Source organism: Dipodomys merriami, unplaced genomic scaffold, assembly GCF_024711535.1.
Source record: "Dipodomys merriami isolate MVZ:Mamm:240054 unplaced genomic scaffold, mDipMer1.0.p SCAF_31, whole genome shotgun sequence".
Classification (NCBI taxonomy): domain Eukaryota; kingdom Metazoa; phylum Chordata; class Mammalia; order Rodentia; family Heteromyidae; genus Dipodomys; species Dipodomys merriami.
The window spans coordinates 900,684-922,551 of record NW_027204604.1 but is presented as its reverse complement, the minus strand read 5'-3'; positions in this window follow the sequence as shown (position 1 = coordinate 922,551).

Sequence of the window (21,868 nt, the reverse complement as noted above, 5' to 3'; positions counted from 1 at the left end):
TCTTATCTGCTTCTGCCACTGCTGCTCCAAGAGTAACCCATAAAGAATGACTGTCCACATCTATACTAGCCATCCAACTTTCCCTTCTAGAAGAGGCAGACAGAGGGGGATCTTGTGGAGCTTCAGGCTTCTGACTTTGAGTTATGCCAAAAGAGTTATGGTTCAGCCTTCCTTTGATCAGTATGTGAAGATGAACAAGCTCATTGGTCTATTTCATGAGAATTTTTTAAGCTTCTCTAGGTCATGCTTAATATATTTGATAAGAATTTCATGGCAGAAACATTCATCCTGAAGCTTAGGACTGTTTCTGCATGTATCACTATTGAAATGTACAACTTAAGTAACTAGGCTAAGATTTTCATCTACCTAGGAGCTGGAACATTGCTGGTGGGTATTGAGCTTTTTTTTTCCCCCAGCAAATGAAAGATAAGATTTTTTTTAGCAAGTCTAAAGGCTTTTGGAGTCAGAAGTTAAGTGACAAAGTTAGGCCTCAGTTTCCTGACATTGATAGCAGTATGCTCATATTTTATATACACATTGCAAGGATTAAAAGGATGTAAAATCTCTTCTTTTGTATGTCACAAACTGGGTTCTTATCTTTAGGACTTTGTACCTCTCCCTAGCATAGTTTGGCTGGGGCTCTCCTAGCCAGAGATAGCTAAAGTTTGCATCTGACAAGGCAGAAGTAGCTGTGCCCTGGACATTGTCAGACTCCTTTAAGATGACATATAGGATGGTGTATGTCTAGTATAGACGTACTAGAAGAGAGTATCTGTGGTACAAGAACATTGTTCCTACTGAAGTGTATTGAGTTGGTTATATTCCAATCTGGCACAGGAATTGCACATCTTTCAAATGTTATCTTCTATTTCTGACCTCCATACTCTAGGGAGCCATTCTCTCACTATTTTCCTACTGAATCTTCTTTTCTGAAAATGAGTTAGTATCAGTAATTAATCATTCTCTGGCCTCAACCTACTGAAAATCACTGCCACCATGACACCATGAGCCTCTGTTGTGCTGGTATATGGTACACCCATCAGGGGTAGTGAGGCGGAAATAGACATTGGAGAAGCACTGCTTTGTCAAGGTATAAATTCACTGAATTGCATTTTCATTTTAGTCTTTATTGCTGTGGGGAGATGACAAAGCTTGTTCCTCTACTAAGTACTTTCAGGGCTAGCTAGCCTGTCCAAGTGTAGATAAGACTGGTCCTGAGTTCTAATTAATACTGAAGATGTAACTACTTCCTAATGTTGATCTGTACCATTAGAAACCCAAAATGAAAACAAACCAAAAAAACCAGACTTGAGTTCACATATCTCACTTCCATTTACAACCTTTTCTCATTAAGAAAAATAATCACTGGAACAACTCCAAGTCCATTCCTTCCATAGAACACTGCATCTGATTAGAAGTAAAAAAAAAAAAAAAAGTTCTTAAAACCCCTTGGAAGGAAATAACTTTAGAAAAGAAAGTGAAGGCCTCTGGGAAAGAAAAAGAAAAAAAAGTATCCCTTCAACTACTGGGACTCAATAGAGTGGCTCCAGCATGTCTAGGGATTTCAAACCTGATGCTCTGACCACTGAGCAAGGACAGAACAAATATCAGTTCCATGATAAGGAGGGAGCTTAAAATAGTGGGAACAAAGGAGAGATTATATAGCCCGTAGAAGATGAAGTGATGACAAGTACAGCCAAACGAACTCACCAGTGAAGGGGAAATTGCACAAGCGGGCAGGATCAAGAAATCCTAAATATCTCTAGTTTCAGTTTCCAGGAGGGGAACATTTCTGTTTGCAAAGACTATACCCTACTGTTCAGAGGTGTTTGTTCCAACACAACGGCCTCCACTTAGCCAATGTTCATTCTCTATCTCAACCTATCAAAAACTCCTGGATTTAACTCATGTGAACTGACCATCAGAAGCTCTTTGTGTGGAGTTTTCAAAAGACACCGCTGCAGGCTTGGGAAGAAGAGTACTGACTCCATTCAGGTACTACCAGAATGGATGTCTGGTGCTATTGTACTTTGTTTAGTTTGCCCAAAGACAGGAGCTTTCCATGCATGGTTTCTCTCATTAGTATTGTGTGAGAGATTCCCAGCCAGAAAGAGGGAGATGACTGAACTGTAGTTGGTGAATTTGAACCACCTAGGATGTTTATTTTAGATATTTCTCCACTCAGAAAAATGTTACATGCCGTATGCAAGATAACACTCTCTATTTTCTGCTCCGCTTTATCTTTATGGGTACTTTGGGAAAGTATCTTAAAGTTTGTGGTCTAACCAAGACTTATCTGTGTTCACACCAGAACATGCTAGACACTGTATGTAACACATTCTCATGAAAATACTAGGTGGCTATTTTTGGCTTTGTTTTGAAGTGAGAATTGAGGCAGAAAGAGTTTAATTTGTTTAGCCCAAAGTCATAGTCTTGGAATGACAAGATTCATATTGGGGTATGTGAGACTACAAATGCCTACATTTTTTCCTGGTGGCCAGGACATATGGGCAGTGTGATTTAGCCAAGGATCTGGAGAGGAAGCAGAAAATTAGACACTTGTTGAAATGTAGTCATGAATCATACCTTATCTCCTTCTCAATTCTAAGCCAGATAGACAGGCAGCAGGATCAGGTAAATGGTTATCTGCAAATTACAGATTAGAAAATGTGGCTGCAAGGAGAATTGTAATCAGGTTTTCTAGTTTCTTCCCCATGAGATGAACAATTTCTGTAGCCAATCCTGCAAGCTGTGCTCTTACCCAAGTTTGCTCCTCACTAACACAGGCCTGGCAGGCAGGTGTATGTTTTGGGGGAGGAGGGGTATGTGAATCTCTTGGCCTCTAGGAAGGGTCTGGATTACACATGCTGTGTTGCTTTTTCCTCCTCCTCCTCCTCCTCCTCCTCCTCCTCCTCCTCCTCCTCCTCCTCCTCCTCCTCCTCCTCCTCCTCCTCCTTCTTGTTTGCTCTTAGGGAATGGGTGAAGCATAGAAAATACAAACTCATTTCTTTCATTTTTCCCTTCTTGGGAGAGAAACGAAATGTTACTCTCTTCCAAGGATATGGGAAGCAAGTGGTTGTGTCTCCCCTCAGAGAAATGAAAATATATTTCCAGAAGTTTTTTTTTCTTTCTTGTTTTGAATTCCAAGATATAAGATTGTCACTTGCTAGGTTTGTTATCCCGATGGTAATAATAATATCTACCTTACATGACACTTCTGAGAACCAAAGGAAGCAATCCTGTAGCAGCATTTTCCTAATGTTCAATAAACTGTGTAAAAGAAAAGCATAAATATGCCATGTGTGATGAAGAACTCGGTTTTCTCCTGGGAGCAGAAATAATTCTGCCCGGACCTATGCTTTGGTGATCTTTTTGATCAAAGTTTCAACGTGGCTTTGATTTTGGATCACTGTATAAACTTTAATAATTCTGCTCTATCTGTGTATTTGTTTTCTACTCCTTCTACATTTTCATATTCTTTTTATGAATTAATGTTGGCAACATCTGGCTCACTAGACTGACCAAAGTTAGAGGTATTTCCCAAAACCTTGAAATCATGTCCTGTGGGCACTCCCCAGAAACATTCTTTACACCTCTCCAGACAACTGCTTTCCATAATAACTCATAAACTCTAGGTTATCGTAAGCCCTCTGAGTGGAAAGCTGAGTCAAGCTTAAGGTTTTCTTTAAATCAGAATCTTCTCTTTCTGATTTTCTGGTTTTGTTCTCAAGAATAATAAGGCTAAGTAATGTACTGCAAGTCACTTTTTAAAGAACAGCCAGCCAGCCCATATATCCCCGCCGCTGGATAAACCCAAAGCCCCAGTTTTTGTACCCAGCATATGAATCTATTCATTGTGTAAGCCCGCAAATCTTTATGCTGGAGAGATAAGTGCTCAGTCTACCTAAATCTTTTACCCTGCCTTTCAGAGGATTTTTCCCTTTTCTTAAGAGCTATGTAGTAAGTAGATGGCCCTCAGATTTTAGCACTTGGTTTCACCTGCCACGCTTCTTGAAGGGAGAACAAGTAAAGATGGAAGCCAGTGGGAAGATGGGAAGAGATAATTGGCTTTTCAACTCTCAGATTTCTCTTAAGGATACAAAAGGGTAATTCTTGAACATTGAATGGATATGTTGGCGTTTGTTGAGATGTGTCAGTACTGTAGTTTTTTAGCACTGACTGGGATTCTTGTTTTTGGAATCATTTAATCTCTAACTTTGAAGTATTTTCTGTTACACCTGGAAGACTGGGGCTGAGGGGGGCATCTGGGTTAGTGGAGAGCTAGCTGTATGAAAAAGCAAGTTGGGAAGGGAAATACAGAAAGTGCAGTCTGACTATCCCTCTAGCCAACAAAGGGTAGCCTGACTCTTATTTGTTACAGTGCCCCCTAGTGTTACCATGTTTCCCTGTGCTTATCGCTTCTCTCACTTTTTGGTTCAAGTTCCTACAGACCAAAGGTTAGAACCACCTAGAATTCCCAATTGATTATTTTTCTCCAAGAGCTGATTTCAGGCCCCAGGTAACAACCCAACAACTTAATTTGGACAGCTTTTGCTACCTAAAAGACTGGTTGATTCCTTAGCACTAAAATGTTGAGAACTAGTGTTATTTCTGCAGGAATTTCAGTGGTAGGACAAAAGGTTGTTAAATCTCTAGACAACTGGCTACTTTTGAAGTTTTGTGTCAAATATTTGTGGGGGGGAATGTTAAATGATCATGATGATATATCTCAATTCAGATGTTTAGATGCTGTGGTCTCATGGACACTGAAAAATAAAACCGACTTTTTCAAGTTAGTCAACTGACTCCTTCTTTTATTCAGTCACTGCGTACCTATGGAACAAATTATTTAGTATGGCTGGCAGTGTTTTGAATTTGATTTGGAATCTTACACAATCACATACAAAGTTTTTGTTGTCCCAGTAGTTTTTCTTTGATGCAAATTATCTAGGTAATTATCTAAATGTTCCTATTAACTTTGTGTAAGGAAGCAGATGCTCACACTGGTGGGCTGCCTTACAAGGAAAAGCAATATTATCTGTCCTTCCATGCAATGCCATCCTCCCCACAACTGAAATTTTGGGCCTCCTTTGCATTCTCTGCATATCACAAGGCTTGTTTAGTATCAAGTCTTGTCCATGTGCTCTCTACCCATACACCAATCCCACCACAGATCACATCTGCCCGCTCTCCTTCATCTAGATGGAGGAAGACCTTCACACTTCAAGACCCACAACTGATCCCGTTTTTCTTTTTTAAAAAGTTTGATACATAATATTTATTATCCATCCCATATTTTCCCTAAAACTTTCCTGAAATGCTGCAAAAATTCTGGAAGCAACAGTAAAAAATATTTGGAGCAAGAAGTGGGAAGAGGGCAAAGATACAAAGAGCAGAAAAGTTATACCACAGCATGGCCAATAAATGAATACAGGGAAGGCAACTGGCCTGCCATGTTGAACGAATGAAAGAAATATCCCATTTACATTTCAGAAACAGGAAATAATGTCCATAAAGAAAGAAATGTTTCCAGTTTTGTTCCATCAGTAATAAAATCTCATCTCATGAGTTGTAATCAGTCTGTAACATAATCCATATGATAGTTCCGTCTTTGTTTTTTTTGTTTTGTTTTTTCTTTTACTCAGCCTGGTCTTCACCTGGGAAGGCTTAACAATAGTTCTTCTGGGAAAAGGGTAGGGAAAAATATCTGCTTGGTACTATTTAAGCTTGTAAAGAACATTTGCTTTTTTATTCTTTTCTTTTCCTACAAAGTCTCCTTTGAAGGAAACTCTGGCCCTACCTACTCTTTCATCTCCTGTGTGGAAATTGTCTATGGGATAGAAACTCTATGAGTCTTTATTTTCAAGGATTTCACCTGTAAGCCATTCAAAGCCTGAGGTAAGGTTTCAAGCAAAGGTAACTTTAGTAGTTGGATCGCATTTCTGTCCCCACCTTCTGTCCTCCAGTGCTGTATGGATAACTGTCTGAAAGGCGGAGCTATTTAACCAAGATGCAAACCTGTGTTTCCTAGTGTCTGATAAAGATATTTGGAAACTGACACTTTAGAAGGAAAAGTGAAAAGAAAAGAGAGTAAGAAAGAAAAATGAAAGAGGAAAAAAAGAGAGAGAAACCAAGAAAGAAACAAACAAACAAAAAGAGAAACTGAATCTAAAGGCTTTCAAAGAAATGGAAATTTTTATAGAACCTGGAGAAAATGTATAAGTGAAATATCAGTATCATAAAATAACAGGAAGTAGTGTAATCTACCTGATGGAGAAAATTGTCACTTAAAAAAACAGCTATCCTAATTTCCTTCAAAATTGTTCTCGTTTTTGAGCCAGTAAACTACAGCTAAGCTGACTACGGGCCTTTCTTCTGCCAAACTCATATTTGCCAACAGAACTTCTGTGTGTTTACAATTGAAACTTTTCCATTCTATTTTTTTCTAATTAAAATAAAGCCACCCAGGGACAGACAGAAATCATGCAATAAGGAAAGAAAATTGCTAATGATCTGGGTAAATTCTGATCCAGAAGTTTAGAGGAAAGTCAGAGTGAATGTTGGAACAGTGTACTCAAAGCAAATTTTGGGGGTCAACCCAAAGAAATGTATGAGAGGGAAATACTATGTTTTCCTTTAATAAGCAATAAATATAATAATGCAATTTATTTTAAGTATGTCTATGATAGAAGATATATCAGCAGATGAATGCCTAAGGCACTTACTCTGTAGAAATTCGATATGGATATAATTTTTGTCTTTTTGCTCCACTTGACCTCCCTGGGATGCATTGTATGATTTAGTAAGCGATTTCTGAGCATATTAGTGAAAACATGTTTGGTTACTTAAGCAGGGTATTATCAAGATTCATTTTCTCTTATCTTTGTGGATGATTTTAACTGAGATGATTATAGTATTCCCAAAGGTAGTGTTTAGAATTCGTTTTGTAGCCCAACACACACACACACACACACACACACACACACACACACACACACACACACACCAATCAACATCAGGGAAATTGACAGTCATCATGCTTAGAGTAGTAAGGAATAGAGAGATGAATTGGGACTCAAAGATGCAAGTGAATATAGAATGATTTTAAGGGAGGAAATAAACTGTCACGAGAGATGGGCAGATAACATAGTAGGGAGCTCAAAGGACTTAACAGTAGGATAGGATCCAATAGAGTCTTCCTAGCATTCTAGCATTTATACTGCATCTTTAGGATTTGACAGTATTAAGACATAATCCTAAAAAAGCTTGTGTAAATTTAAACGGAGATCTACGCAATTATTGGCTGATGCACTCACTTAGCACCTCTTTCTCATATTAAGTGGTGATGTGGAGATGGGTTAGTGAAGCAAGCAGTCCAATATCCACCAGGGAGCTGATACTTGGTCAAGGTGGTGATGTATTTGAATATTTTATTTGCTTTGAACACCTAACTGGTTTTGAACTCTTGGTATTAGCTGCCAATGGAGCAAGCTTGCCTGCACCCCTGATCATTTCATAACTATGGACAGATTTTAGATTAGGTGTCAGGAAAGATAATGAAGTAAACTTCAAGTATGTGCACAGAAACCTTCCAAAAATTACAACATTAATGAGATTTCCTAAGGCCATACTTGGAAAAGTTATACAGATTGTGCACAGTTCATTTATAAATTGAGCAGAAAGAACAAAAGTCATGACTAAGAAAGTTCCATGTCTACTGGAAGTCAGGTGTAAGACTGAGAATAAGACAGGTTGTTTTCACATCATTTTATGAGCATTTTATGTGGGCTAGAAAGAAAATAAAGTGTGTAGGATTAGCTTAGGAAATGCAAAGGTATATTTGGGAGAAATACACTCCTCATTGCCACATAAGGAGTTTTGAGAATTAGTCTCGATGCATTGCAAATAACCTTGAAGTTCCTTGTGTTGCTCAATTCTTAGGCCTTTCTTGGAAGGTAAATGATGTACAAAAAGACCGAGAGTGATAGCTTCAAGTTGATCTGCAGATCTACGACTGGTTCCTGAGGATACGGTTCCTGAAGATACACTGAATCCTATTCTTCCTACAGACAATGGATTAGCATTAGATATTTGAGTTCATGTAACTGCTAGAAAATGGTTTGTCAATATTATACAGAATAAGCAAGCTGAATTTTAAAGAGGAATTAATCCAATTTACTTTTCCATAATAAAAAAAAAAAGTAAAAGTCATTAGATATTCAGGAATCTTCTTGCTAAGCTCTGGTTCTCTGAGAATGAAGAGCCTGAGGCCAGGGTTAAGCCATCCACAGTTGATTTTGGAAGCAGAAGGCATAGGAATGCAGGAGCTGCCCAGAGGAAAAGGAAATATAGAAGTCATTGTGATCCAATGGATTATTTCTTTTAGTCGTTGCTTCATAATAAGTTGCCACAACGCATAGTAGGTCACCCAGAAAGTACATTCATAAGCTGAGCATGGAGGTCCGTTGCTTGTTATGCACAGCTTGGGAAGTTGAGGCAAGAGGACTAGTTTGGGGCCATCCTGGACTTTGCAATGAGACCTTGAGTTCCTCACCAAAAAGTATGTTCACTCGTTTTTATGAACAAGAAATTTCTGGGAGTGGAGACAATAACAGAAAAATTCATCTCCCTGGAGAAAATAACAGAAAATTGGTGTGTTAAGTTTTCTCTTGTCTCATTGGTTAAGATGTCATGTCTGGAGAGTTATTAGTTTTTTTCTGAGGTTCAATGTCTCTCTCTAAGCCAGATCCTATGCTTGTGGAAGTGGCATTCCAATCAACCCTGGAAAGTGAGGTACAACTTAGCATGAGTGGGGACTCTGATGAGGAAAGAAAAAAGAAGACATGAAGAGACTCAAAGGACCACAAGTGATTCTAAGGAAAATCTATCTACTGGGTGCTGGTGACTCACACCTATAATCCTAGCTACTTAGAAGGCTGAGATCTGAGGATCATGGTTCAAAGCCAGCTTGAGCAGGAAAGTGTGAGACTCTTATCTCCAATTAACCACCAAAAAGATAGAAGTAGAGCTGGAGCTCAAGTTGTAGAGTGCCAGCTTGGAGCAAAAAGGGTAAAGACAGTGCAAAAAGGGTAAAGACAGTGCCCAGGCTCTGCATTCAAGTGTCTGTACTGATACACACACACACACACACACACACACATACACACACACACACACACACACACACACACACACACACACACACACACACACACACACACACACACACACACACACACACACACACACACACACACACACACCCCTCTATCTGCATGCATTTACCTCTGTCTGACTCTTTTGGGCTCTGGAAGCATAATTAGGTTATTTTGTCATTAGATCTTCGTGAGCTTTCACAGGGCAGCAAAAGATTCTAGTTTATCTCTCCATCTCTTAATATTCAGCTGAGGTCTTGATATAGAACATTCCTGCAAACAAGACTAGCACAGAAAGAAGAGGAGGTGGGAATTTGAAAAAAAAAATAAGAAAAAAGTGAGAAGTGTGAAGTTTAGTGTGAGAATCTGAAAAGGCTCATTGTTTCATTTACCTTTCCACCAAATGTCCAGCCAGGCTGCCTAGTGGGCGTGGCAAGAAGTCTGACAAGTCTGTGTGATGATCATACACTCTCCCTGTTCTCCACATGGAAACCAATGCAGCATACCAAACCATCCCCACAACCTTTGGACTGACATTTATAAGAAGGTGGATGATCTACTGAAAGGAATGGGAAGGAGAAAATTACAGAATTTGAGCAAAACTGACATGCTTCATTTGGGGATAGTAAAGTATGTGATTTATCAGGCCCGTTAACCCACTTTACCCCAACTCCTCGTGAAGTTCATTGGCTTGTTGTCAGAACAAGGCAGAGGGATGAGGGTAGAATTGACTCTTCCCCATCACCTGGAATTTTTATTTTTTTGGCAGGGGGAATGGGTGGGTGTACTTTCCTTATAAGCCAAGTAAATAAGTCAGATAAAGTCTCCTGATTCCCCCCCCCCCCCCCCCAATGCTTTCAGAAAGAAAGCATTTCTCAAAGAAGTGATTAGTTCCCTAAACTGGAAATAGGAGTCAGAAAACCATAAATGGCTTTCCAAAAATATACCCTGAACTGATGCTTAAGTCAGATTTTCTTACATCACAATCAAGCACCAGGCTTTCTTTCCTGATCCAGTCTGGATTTTCAGCTTTCTTAGGGTTAAACATAGCTCAGAAACAACGTTGCTACAAAACAGAATGGAAAACACCAGGCTCAGCTTAGCTTGATTTCTCTGGATCAGGGTGGGTGGGTCGCTGTGATCCTGAAATAGCATGTGAACAGCCACAATTTTCTCAAACTCCTTCTACCGTATTAAATTACCAAAACAAATAACAGCTATATTTTAACTGCATTATCAGCAAGATCATATAACACGGCATAGGCTGGTATCACTTAACAAGTTGGGCTTGAGAAAGAGAAAAATGCATGGTGGTATATTGGAAAGAGTGGAATATTATGCATACCACAGCATTTCTAGCTCGTTATTATATTATGGTGAATTAGAAGTGTTAGAGTGGACTAATTGGCTTCAAATCTCTGTGCTCTACAAATGTGATGCCCTGTCTTAGAAACTAACCTCAGGACTGATTTCTACAGCTTATTGCATCAAAGTTGGATGCACTTATACAAGAATTATACCCCTTTGGCTTGGCATAGTATATGATCAGTATAATCCTTTTTCTTTAGAACTTCACAGTGAAAAATATTGTTGTGTACCTAGTGAACCAAGAGAGAAAGGAAAGAACACATAGCTAAAGAAAGATGAATAGAGGGCTGGGAATGTGGCTTAGTGGTAGGATGCTTGCCTAGCATGCATGAAGCCCTGAGTGCAATTCCTCAGTACCACATACACAGAAAAAGCTGGAAGTGATGCTGTGGCTCAAGTGGTAAGAATGCTAGCCTTGAGCAAAACAATCTCAAGGACAGTACCCAGACCCCGAGTTCAAGCCCCAGGACTGGCAAAAAAATAATTGAAAATATTTTGCTATTTTGATTTACTACCTGTAGATTTCCAATAGAGATGAACCCTCTATAACTAGAAAATACAGAATTCAAGCTTGTTTTGGAACACACATTTACAGTCACAGAAAATCAACAGATTTGTTTGATGTAAACTAATCTTGTTACATTTTTTTCCACTGTTTTTTTTAAGTTGGTTGTGGGGCTTGAACTCAGAGCCTGGGCATTATCCCTGAGCCTCTTTGTGCTCAAGGCTAGTGCCTTGAGCCACACAGTACCACTTCCTAATCTTGTTACTTTCAACAGCAGCATTTATCATTTAATCTATGTACCAACAAAGTGTTCCTAAATTCTATCTACCTTGCTAATTAGGACAATTCCTTTAATTTCTGCAAAACACTTTGTGTTTTAACAAATGATATATTTGAAAGTTTAACAGCCTTGCTGGATCTTGCCTATCCTGTAAGCACATTCTCAGTGGATTGATTTGAAACATATAATGAATGAGTTTAAGTTTTTGTGTTATTAATAAAATCATCTCAAGGGCTGTGAAGGTGGCTCATTGGTAGAGTGCTTGTCTTGTATGCATGAGGCCCTGGGGTCAATTTCTCAGCACCACATAAGCAGAAAAAGCCAGCAGTGGTGCTGTGGCTCAAGTGGTAGAGTGCTAGCCTTGCGCTGAAGAGCTGAGGGGCAGTGCCCATACCCAGAGTTCAGGCCCCACAACGACAAAAAAAAATCATCTCAAAATTGCAAAAATGGCCCTTTTAAAGGCACAGACAGTCCCAAATTTACAGTCTGAGTTAATGACTTTTTGGACATTATGAAATTATAAGAATGGCACATGTTCAGTAGAAATTGCATTCAGTAAAAGGTTGGGTTTTGAGCTTTTCCTGGAGTAGTTACATGTGTTGAGATCCTCTCTGGAAAGGCTGACTCATGGCAGTGAGCACAGATCCTAGTGGGCCATGTGATTCTGAGTGACAAACCACTGATAATTTACAGTGCACAGTGATACTAAGCTAGGGTGTTCAGCAAGTTAGCTAACTATTCTTCTTCTTCTTTTTTTTTTTACACACACCTCGAAGGTAGAAGTTCATTGTTCTCAAGAGCTTTTGATACAATCCAGAGACGTGGCACGCAGGGATGGATGAGGCTGTTGCTGGAGCCTCTGTGATCAAGAGCTGTTTTAATGAGTAGAAGGAGTTCATTCTAAAATAAAGATCAAAACAACAGTTTAGGGAATACAGAAAACAGTAACGTGGCCGATTTATTATCAAGTACTGTGTACTGGATCTACTTGTATAGGCTAATCCTTTCATATGACTGGCAGGACATATATGTTGCTCCTTGACAGTGCACAGCTACAACCCCAGACAATAGAAGTTTCTCAGATTCATGGAACTCTGCTCTTCAATGTGGTCTCTTCTTGACCAAAATGTTATTATGTATTGCGTGACTTTATGGTTTTTAAAGAAATACCTGTGATCCTGTGTTCACAGACGCAAAAGATCATAGAGGTTTAAGGGACATTCAGAGTGATTCAGTTGACCCAAACAGAAAGCTCTTCCTTCTACAACTTGCCTGTGGTTGACCATTTATATTTTGAGCTCTCCTAGGAAAGTAAATCTTACTCTATTGAGGAAACCCATTCCATCTCTGGATGGCCAAGATAATTAAAATATCCATCCTTAAGATAAGTTAAAATCTATAACTTTCCATCTGCTTGCCCTACATTTTACTTTTGGAAAAAGAGAAATTGTGCATGATTTCTTTTCTATATGGTAACTGCTTAGATATTTGAAGACAGCCATCAAATTCCCTTTGCAGCATTCTTTTCATTTTCTTTTTTACGTATTCTGCTTACAGGCCAAGTTCTCCTATTATACAATTATGTTATTGAGCTTTTGGAAAATAAGCATAGAAAATCATATTTACATTTGTTAAGTTTCATTTTTTTTGTCAAAAGAAATACAAATAAATAATAAAACATAAGAAACCATTCGGTCTCATGAGCAATGAAAAGCATACGTTAGGAAAATGAAATGCCACTAGTAACTTGGAAGTGACCAAATATTAACAACAAAAACAATGAAATGAATTTTGGCAAAGAAGCAATAAGAAAGAGACCCTTACATACCACTGGTAGGAGAGAAACTTCATAAAGCATTCCTGGAAGTCCAGTCAGCAATATATATGTCAACAACCACAGTGTAGGAATTATTGTAAGAAATTAATTGTTCTGGACAAAGATTCAGTTGTAGGAATGTTCATGGCAACAATGGCCAAAATAGCAAAATTGAAAACAATTTTATAGTGGTTAAATAAATTATAGAATGCATGCCGTGGTCCTGGAAAATTATGTCATAGAGGAATATTAAATGATGTGGCATTAGTTGGAAAAAAGCTTAGACAACAGTATGTGATGAATAATTCCTAGTCTCTGAAATACAACATATGTATACACATTTAATGGTAGAGAGACAGATGGGCTCTGGTGGCTCATACCTAAAAGCCTAGTTACTCAAGAGGATGAGATCTGAGGATTGCAGCAGTTCTAAGCTAATCTAGGCAGGAAATCCTGGGGAGTCTTATCCAGTTAATCACCAAAAACCCAGAAATGAAGCTGTAGCTCAAGTGGTAGAGTGCTAGCCTTGAGCAAAAAAAGCTCAGGGACAGTGGCCAGACCCTGAGTGCAAGCCCTAGCCCTGGCACATGCACACACACACACACACACACACACACACACACACACACACACACACACACACACACACACACTCATAAGGAGCAGAGAAACAGGCAGATATGGAAGGATTTGTACCCATGCAAACCTACTGGTCACTTTTTGTTTTACATTATCATTTCACACTATGGTTGCCGAACATTATAAATCATTTCCCCAGAACATAATCTATTTGTTCCTTGCATAGCTTCTTGGACTCACATCTTTAAACTGAACAAACCTTGCTTCTACTCAATTGATGCTATCAAAAGTAAGGACAAAATACCATACTAAGGGCAAGAATTTTTTAAAATTTTAATCAAGCAGAATTCTACTGTTTTCTCTATTGGGTCAAAGAATATCAGTTTGTGTGCTGATATAAAAGATGTACATTCATCAATTCAGCCATATGTTCTTTTATCAAAGGCTGTATTTACAAAACACCTGGTAAGTATACCGGTGATAGGTATTTCCTAGGATGTAAACATCAGCATCTTGTTCTGTTTATGGACATTAAAATTGGGGTACAGACTTTTCATCCATTCGTTTGACAAATATTTCTTGAGATTCTATGAAAAACCTGCCCATCTGGAGGAGGATGTTGAGGAAGCCAGACAGTGTTTCTCCCTTTGTGAGATTAAAAAAGTGTGGTGTGTGTGTGTGTGTGTGTGTGTGTGTGTGTGTGTGTGTGTGTGTGTGTGTGTGTGTGTGTGTGTGTGTGTGTGTGTGTGTGTGTGTGTGAAGACTGGGACAAGGAGGTTGAGTGATAAATTTTAGTTCTTTTTGGTTTTTTGTTTTGGTTTTTTGTTTGGGACTTAGCATTCAGACTTTGGTCTTGCTAGGCAGGTGTTCTGCTCTGTCACTTGAGCCTAGATATAGGTAGTGGTGGGGGCGGTGGCAGAGATAATCAGGAGGCTGTAGGGCTCCCAGCCTTATAGTGAGTCAGTGAGAGTTGAGAGACTTGGTGTTCTACCGTCTTCCATGTGAGGGTACAGTTGTGAAAGCACAGGGGAGAGGCAGAATGGTGGTGATGAGAGGCAAATGAGGGAAGAGATCAGCCATCCCTGGGGAGGTGAAGACCCCAAAGCCATTGGCATTATTTACAGAGCTGTGTTCTGGTTTGTTACTTTCTGCACCCTTACCCACAGGACCAACCTATGGAGAGCCAACCCCATTCCATTCTAGACTATCCTCTGTCCCCAGTATGTGTTTAGCCCAAGGACACAGGTTGGTTACTGTGGTCTAATAGTGGTGCTTACCTCACCAAATTTATTGGTTGACACCTAATGTATTGCTATCAGCAGGTGAGCCTCTGAGAGGTGATTAGATCGGAGAATTAAGCCTTTGTGACTGAGATTTGCAAATGAGGCCCAAGAGAACTGCTTTCTCTCTTTCATCATATGGGGACAGAGTGAGTTATGTTCTGTGAACCAGGAAGTGGTCCTTCACTAGACACCAAATTTGCTGGTGCCTTGACCTTGGACGTCATATCATCCAGAGATGTGAGGAACACATTTGTGCTGTTTATGATGTTTGTCATAGCTGTTTGAATAGACGAAGGACAGTCACTAAAGCCAGCCAGGAGTAGAGGCTGGGGGAGAGAGCTCGCATAGTTGCAAGACACGTAGCTCAGCTGAGATGTGCATGTGTTTGTCCACAGACCTTTCACAGGTACCTTCTAGTTGGGATGGGACAATAGAGATCAGCCAGCCTGTGGTCTACAGTCCAGGAGATGTGGGCTAGCACTTCCAAATCACTAAGAGCATGGAACTCCCCCGTGGAGACATTTTTATGTGAACCATCCCAAATCATCATATAACTCCAAGTCCTGTAAAGACTCAGAGGATGTAATGCACTTAACAATCTCTTCATTTTATTCTTATCCTTTGAGTACTTAGATGTGGTATGTGGGACTTTTGCCTTGGACCCTGCAAAGATGAAAGGAAATAGTGTATTTCCGAATTATGCGAAAGACAAGCCCAGTGGTATCTGGTGACTGAGTGTATATGGTGACCAAAAGGGAGCACTGTATTATTGTGAATTTCCCTCTCAAGAAATTGAAGAGTGACATGTTTTGGGGTAGGTAGGAAATACAGGGAGGGGCCTACAATTGGGGAGAGGATCAAGAGTTTATAGTTGTTTTGTTTTATTGAATTTGAAACTGGGTTTTGGTCTTTAGTCCATGCTAATCTAAAACTCGGGGCCTCCTACCTGAGTCTTGTGAGTACTGGGATTATAGCATATACCACCATGCTGGGCAAGGTTTTTATAATTTTTTCTGATTATACTGCTTTTTGGCAACCATGATCAATGGAATGTATGTAAATAGAATTTATCAGCTTGGAATGCAGTCTGGTTATTTCTCTCAGTAATAATCCTCCTCTGTTTGGAAAACATGAATCATTGAGGGTATGCAATGACAGAAGAAAAAGAAGAGACCTCACAAAGGGCCAGATACAACAAATCCATGACAGGAGCAAAGGCAGTTTTGTATGAGCAATGAGTCTTCTGCGTCTTCACATTATCAGGACCTCTATACTGTTGCTTATATATTGGTCTCTTTTTGAGCTAGAATTCTTTCCCCAAAGCCTCATTGATACTCGTTTCCCTTTCTCTTGTTATTATTGTAATGTGTGTTAAAAAAACAATTCAATGTAGATAGAAATTCATTTAAACATTTTCTTTGACTTCTTTAAAAAATGATTATTTTCCCAATGTATACAATAAACAGGTCAAGGTGAATCTGGCTGCCACATTTCCTATTTGATGGAGCAAACTGAATTGTAGCATATTGCTTTGCCAAAGCCAAGTAATTCTTTAGCAGAAAGGTGAGGAGAGGCACTGAATTTCATTACTTGTAGGTCACATGTATAGTTCCCACACTTGGTTTAGGGTACAGAAGATACAATCCCCTCATCATCTTCAGTGGGATTAGACAGTGCTGGGATGGGAAGCCAAATGCCTTCCTGCTAATTAACCTGTGCTACAAGTGTTTTCAGATTCAAGATCAGTGGGAGGATGCTTTTCCAGAACCTGAGATTCCATAGCTAACCCCGAAGAGAACCCATAGCTTCCTTTTTCTCTCTTAGAGATCAAGGTGGGAAGTGTTCATTTTAACGAGTAAAAGCTTTTAATCACTCTTCCATATGTATGTTAAAGTATTTGTTTATGTCTCCCATCTGATGATGTAAGTGTAAATGATTCTGAAATATATTTTCTTTAAAGTAAACAGATAGTTACTGTTCAGGAAGACCCAAAGGCAAAAAATGATCCCAGAGACTTTAGAGAAATAAGCAAGCTTCAATTTATAGGAAAGAATTCCCCATTTCCTATGACAAAGCCGTTCCTAAGCTAACAAAAGTTTGTGTGTGAGTTTCTTTCTGAATGGTACAGCCAGCCATATAACCTGTCTAAAGGGGGTCATGAAGTTTTAAATCCAATTCCCGTCATTGTGACATCGACACCTGCTGAGTGGTGCTTGGTTGATTATGAGCTTGCTCAAGTTGAATGTGAATGGGGGATGGGTTTACACTGTGGTCAAGCCTATTAGATTTGTTCTGATCGTAGATGTGTGACTAACCTCAGTTATATATTCTAGACTACCTGCCAGATCTTATTTACATAATTCACTGCCATTTAATTATTATTATAAGAGAGGGAAAATACTCTTTCCATTTCCTCTCCCTCTCTCTCTCAGTTTTTTTCAGTCATGGTGCTTGAAGTCAGGGCCTGGGCTCTGTCTCTGAGCTCTTTTTGCTCAAGGCTAGCATTCTATCACTTGAAGCCAGTTTTATGGTGTTTAACTGGAGATAAGACTCTTATGGGCTTTCCTGTCCTTCAAACTGTGATCCTCAAATTACAGCATCCTGAGTAGCTAGGATTATAGGAGTGGCTATCATCACCAGGCCTCTCATTTTTCTGACTCATAAGCTATCTGCCTTACCCTTTCCCTCCATGATGTCCAGCCAACTTCAGGTGCTGGAAGTATTGAACCTTTTTTTTATCTATGATTGAAACTTTCAGAAGCATGGAACAAAATAAGCCTTATCTCCTATAATTTGCCTCATATATTTTGTTACAGTAACATGAGACTGACTCAAACAAACATCATATACAAATCATATGCTTTTCCTCTTGGTAATCTAAGAAAGGAGAAATCAGTGATTTGTTTTCAAGTACATTCAATTAAAAGCAAGCCAAATTGATCTGAAGCCCATCTTTTCATCAGGATCACAAATGTGCCAATAACTGTCCCATGGTTAAGTGACCCAGGAAGACAGAGTGGATAAAGTATTTTATTTGCAAAGTTTACAAAAGTAGTTGACTATATGAAACTATTAGAGACCCTCACAAATCTTGTAAGGGCCTCATGTACATGAAAGGGCTTGAAGTTTGGGCCTTACTAGCTTCATGACACGTCATCTCTGTAGTAAGGTGGAAGGGCCAACGGGTAGCTTAGAATTTCCTCCTTCTATCTGATTAGAAACACGATTCGGGGCTGCTCCTCTTTCCCTCCCTTGCTCTTTTCAGGATTTGGGGGGGTTTACTAAAAAGGTGGGACAAAGGGTGAACTAAGTCATTAGTGATCGTCACTAAACACTATGTTGAAAATGAACTACACAGCTTGGTGGGGATTGGGGGGGTCTGGAGGGAAAAAAATGGGAGAAAATGAGGGAAGAGGTGACACTGTTCCAAAAGAAATGTACTCATGGTCTGGGAAGGTGGCTCAGTGGTAGAGCGCTTGCCTTGCATGCCTGAGGCCCTGGGTTCGATTCCTCAGCACCACATAAGCAAAAAGAAAAAAGCCAGAAGTGGTGCTGTGGTTCTAGAGCGCTAGCCTTGTGCTGAAGAGCTGAGGGACAGTGCCCAGGCCCAGAGTTCAGGCCCCACAACCAGACCAACAAACAAACAAACAAACAAACAAACAAAAGAAATGTACTCATTACCTGACTTCTATAACTGTGACCCCTCTGTACATCATCTTTACAATAAAAATTTAAAAAAAAAAGAGTTTGGGCAATGCCTATCCATGAACATGCATGTTGCTATGGATGGGAGTAATTCCTTTCAATTCAATGTGTTTTTAACATTAAAAAAGTATCTTTAGGTGGCTGTGCAAAGAAAATTCGCGGATTTTTACACTAGGCCTGAGTTATACTTCTACATATGAAAAGGATATTAAGTATAGGTTTTAAAATCATTTCAGAGCAGGTTTATTATGTCACTCAAAAATAATAAACAGTTGTATAAATAGTGTATTAGTGTGTCTGAAATAATTCAGTAATATTTTGACAGAAATTTATTAGTATACCCCTTAATAATTATTGATATAAAAAATCTTGCTTGTTTGGATGGTAGAGGGAAAAAAAGAATAATAAACAGAAACATGAGTATGACACCTTGCAAATGCTTTGCAGTAAAAGAGACAAGCAAATCATAGTCACACAGAAGAATTCTTCTCTGAAATAAATTTATTCATGAAGTATAAAAAATATTTAGAGAACATCTTGTTCTTAGTGAAGACATTACTTGCATTTTAAAACAGTCTGAGATACAACCTTTGGTTTCAAAATCAAAACAGTTATAAGAGTAAAACGCGTCTCAAAACAGTATTGAATAGGCTCACTATTATAAAGAATTTAAAGAATGACTGAGATATTCCATTTGGAAGCAATCTCAGAATTCAGAAGCAAGTACTATAAAAGTTAAAATGTGGGAGAACTGGGCCAGGTATGGCGGCATATGCTTACAATCCTGATACTTGAGAGGTGGAGATAAGAGGGTGGTGGTTTGAGGCTAGCCCAGACAAAAACTTGAAACCTGCTGTAAAACAAACTAAAAGCAAAACAATCCTAGGCATGGCTCATGTGGTTGTGTTTGACTAGGAGGCCCTGAGTTCATTCCCCCTTGCAACCAAAAAGAGAAAAAGAAAACGGAAAAGCAAAAAATAAAAATGATAGAAAATATGAAAGGCATTCTTGTATGATGAATTACCTTTTCTCTTTGTACCGCATAGTTCTGAGATTCTAATGTTTCAGTAGCTTTAATTTTTTTATGTTTTCTTATTTCATCCTGTTTATTTTTGCACTGATATCTTGACAGATATGTTTTCTAACACAGTCTTATTAGATTAAGGGATATTGAGTATAAAACAGAATTCTCTGAGAGAGCATTTTAATAGCATAAATTGTACAAAGGGGCTTCATTGTGATAGTTATAACATGTATATGCTGTGCTTGGATCAAATTCATTTTGTGCATATTATTCTTAGTATAGTATTCTTTCACTAGAGCCTTACTGATTTGGGGTGGGGGGAGAGCATGTCTGCAATGTGTGTGCACAGACATACAAATGTGTATATTTGTATGTTAAAGATGCAAGTATGAATTTGTCAGAAGAACTTAATTGTTTTATGAAGTAGACAAAACAGTTTTATCGATTCTATTAATACAGACAGATCATACTTCATCTCAGTGATTCTTAAGATATAAATAAAATGTAAGTACATGGTTATTTAAAAAAGAATTTAAATACATACCATCAAAATGCTGTTTTATGTTAATAAAATAGACCAGCTATAATGTGCATCAATGAAAATTGCACTTATCTATATTTCTTAATATAAAATATAATACTTTAAGCATATGAAAGTACAGAACCACATTTTTTCCAAATTTCTACGCTGTAATTTACTGAGGTAGAAATATTTTATGAGAAACTGAAATGGAAATGAACATAATAATTGGCTTTAAATTGATGTTATTTCAAAATCCAAATTAAACTCATACCTCTCTCTAGAACACTAGCTGATGAGTTAATAAATCACAGTTTTAACATCATTTAAAATATAATTAACTTTAATGTCTTTTAGTCACAGTTAAAGAAATGCCTTGTAGGTATGTTAATGGACCACAAATTCAGACTGTGAATTCAGATTGTGCCCAAGCTTCATCTTGCTGAACAAACTTGAGCCAATTTGTTTCTGTTAGTTTGTCCCTTATAAGAGAACACAAAAAGCAATATTGTCCATTTAAAGAGGCAAACTTAGAGCAAGTTTTGTAGTTCAGAGAAACAAGAGGAACAAATCCATTGATGACTTCGTGGTAGTAGTTAATACTTCTGTGTGTTAGCAAACAATAAATTTATTAGACCACTATCCTGTTCTTTTCCATTTCTCCTTGTCCAAGGAGGAGCATAATTAAGGAGGAAGGCACCTAATTTTAGGTTGAAATCTAGCTGTGGAAGGAAGTGATTCATTTGATCTCTGGGGGCATCCCTGGAACCCTAGTACTCCTGTAGCTTTATTGAAGCCTATTAATCATTCATCATATGCCCAGACCTTTCAAGCTGTCATCTTTAAAATTAGACCTGAGCAAATCCCTAAACACAAAAACAGAACTGATGTGAACTTTTGCTGAAAATGCAAATCCAACTTAAATTGCTATCCTGTTTTTTAGGTTAAACAAAAACTCAGATGGATTATTTTGTTTTTCCAAATTAATTTTGGATCATCAGATTCTATTAGCTGGTTTTTGCTGGCACCACATTATTGTAAGGACGACAAGAAATAAGGAACCTTGGAAAGTCTACATGTCTGCCCTAAGAATTCCAGTTCCATTTTATAACCCAGAAAGTCTTAGATCATTTGGATCTGGTTTAGATAAGCTGACTAGAATGAAACCAAACCAGTGAATCTCCTAAGCCTCTCCAGCCATACTTTATTAAGGGAAGAGTCATTTTTGCCTTTCATGAAAAGGCAGAGCCAAAAGACCAATCTTCACTGGCTCTCCTTCCATCCCAAACTTTCCCCACAACTCTGTTGCCAACTCATGAGCAGGAGTTTAAATTCTTGCATTGCTGCTTTTCAAAAATAGCAGTGATACAAAGATATTCCCTTGTCAGGACTACCTGCTACCTTTTGGTTCAGGGCACCTCTGTAGAATTGTATTCATTGGCATTTGCAAGAGTGGAGGAACCAGCTTCACTGCCATTAAAAACATGCCAAGCCATGGCTTTGTTGCTAAGATAACACATTGCCTGAAAAAGATGCTACTGGTGTTGCAAACTTCTCTCTGGTCTTTAAATTCTAGACAGGGAGGCACCTTGGGGCTATTTCAAGAAATTGTAGAAAGGACAAGCATCACATT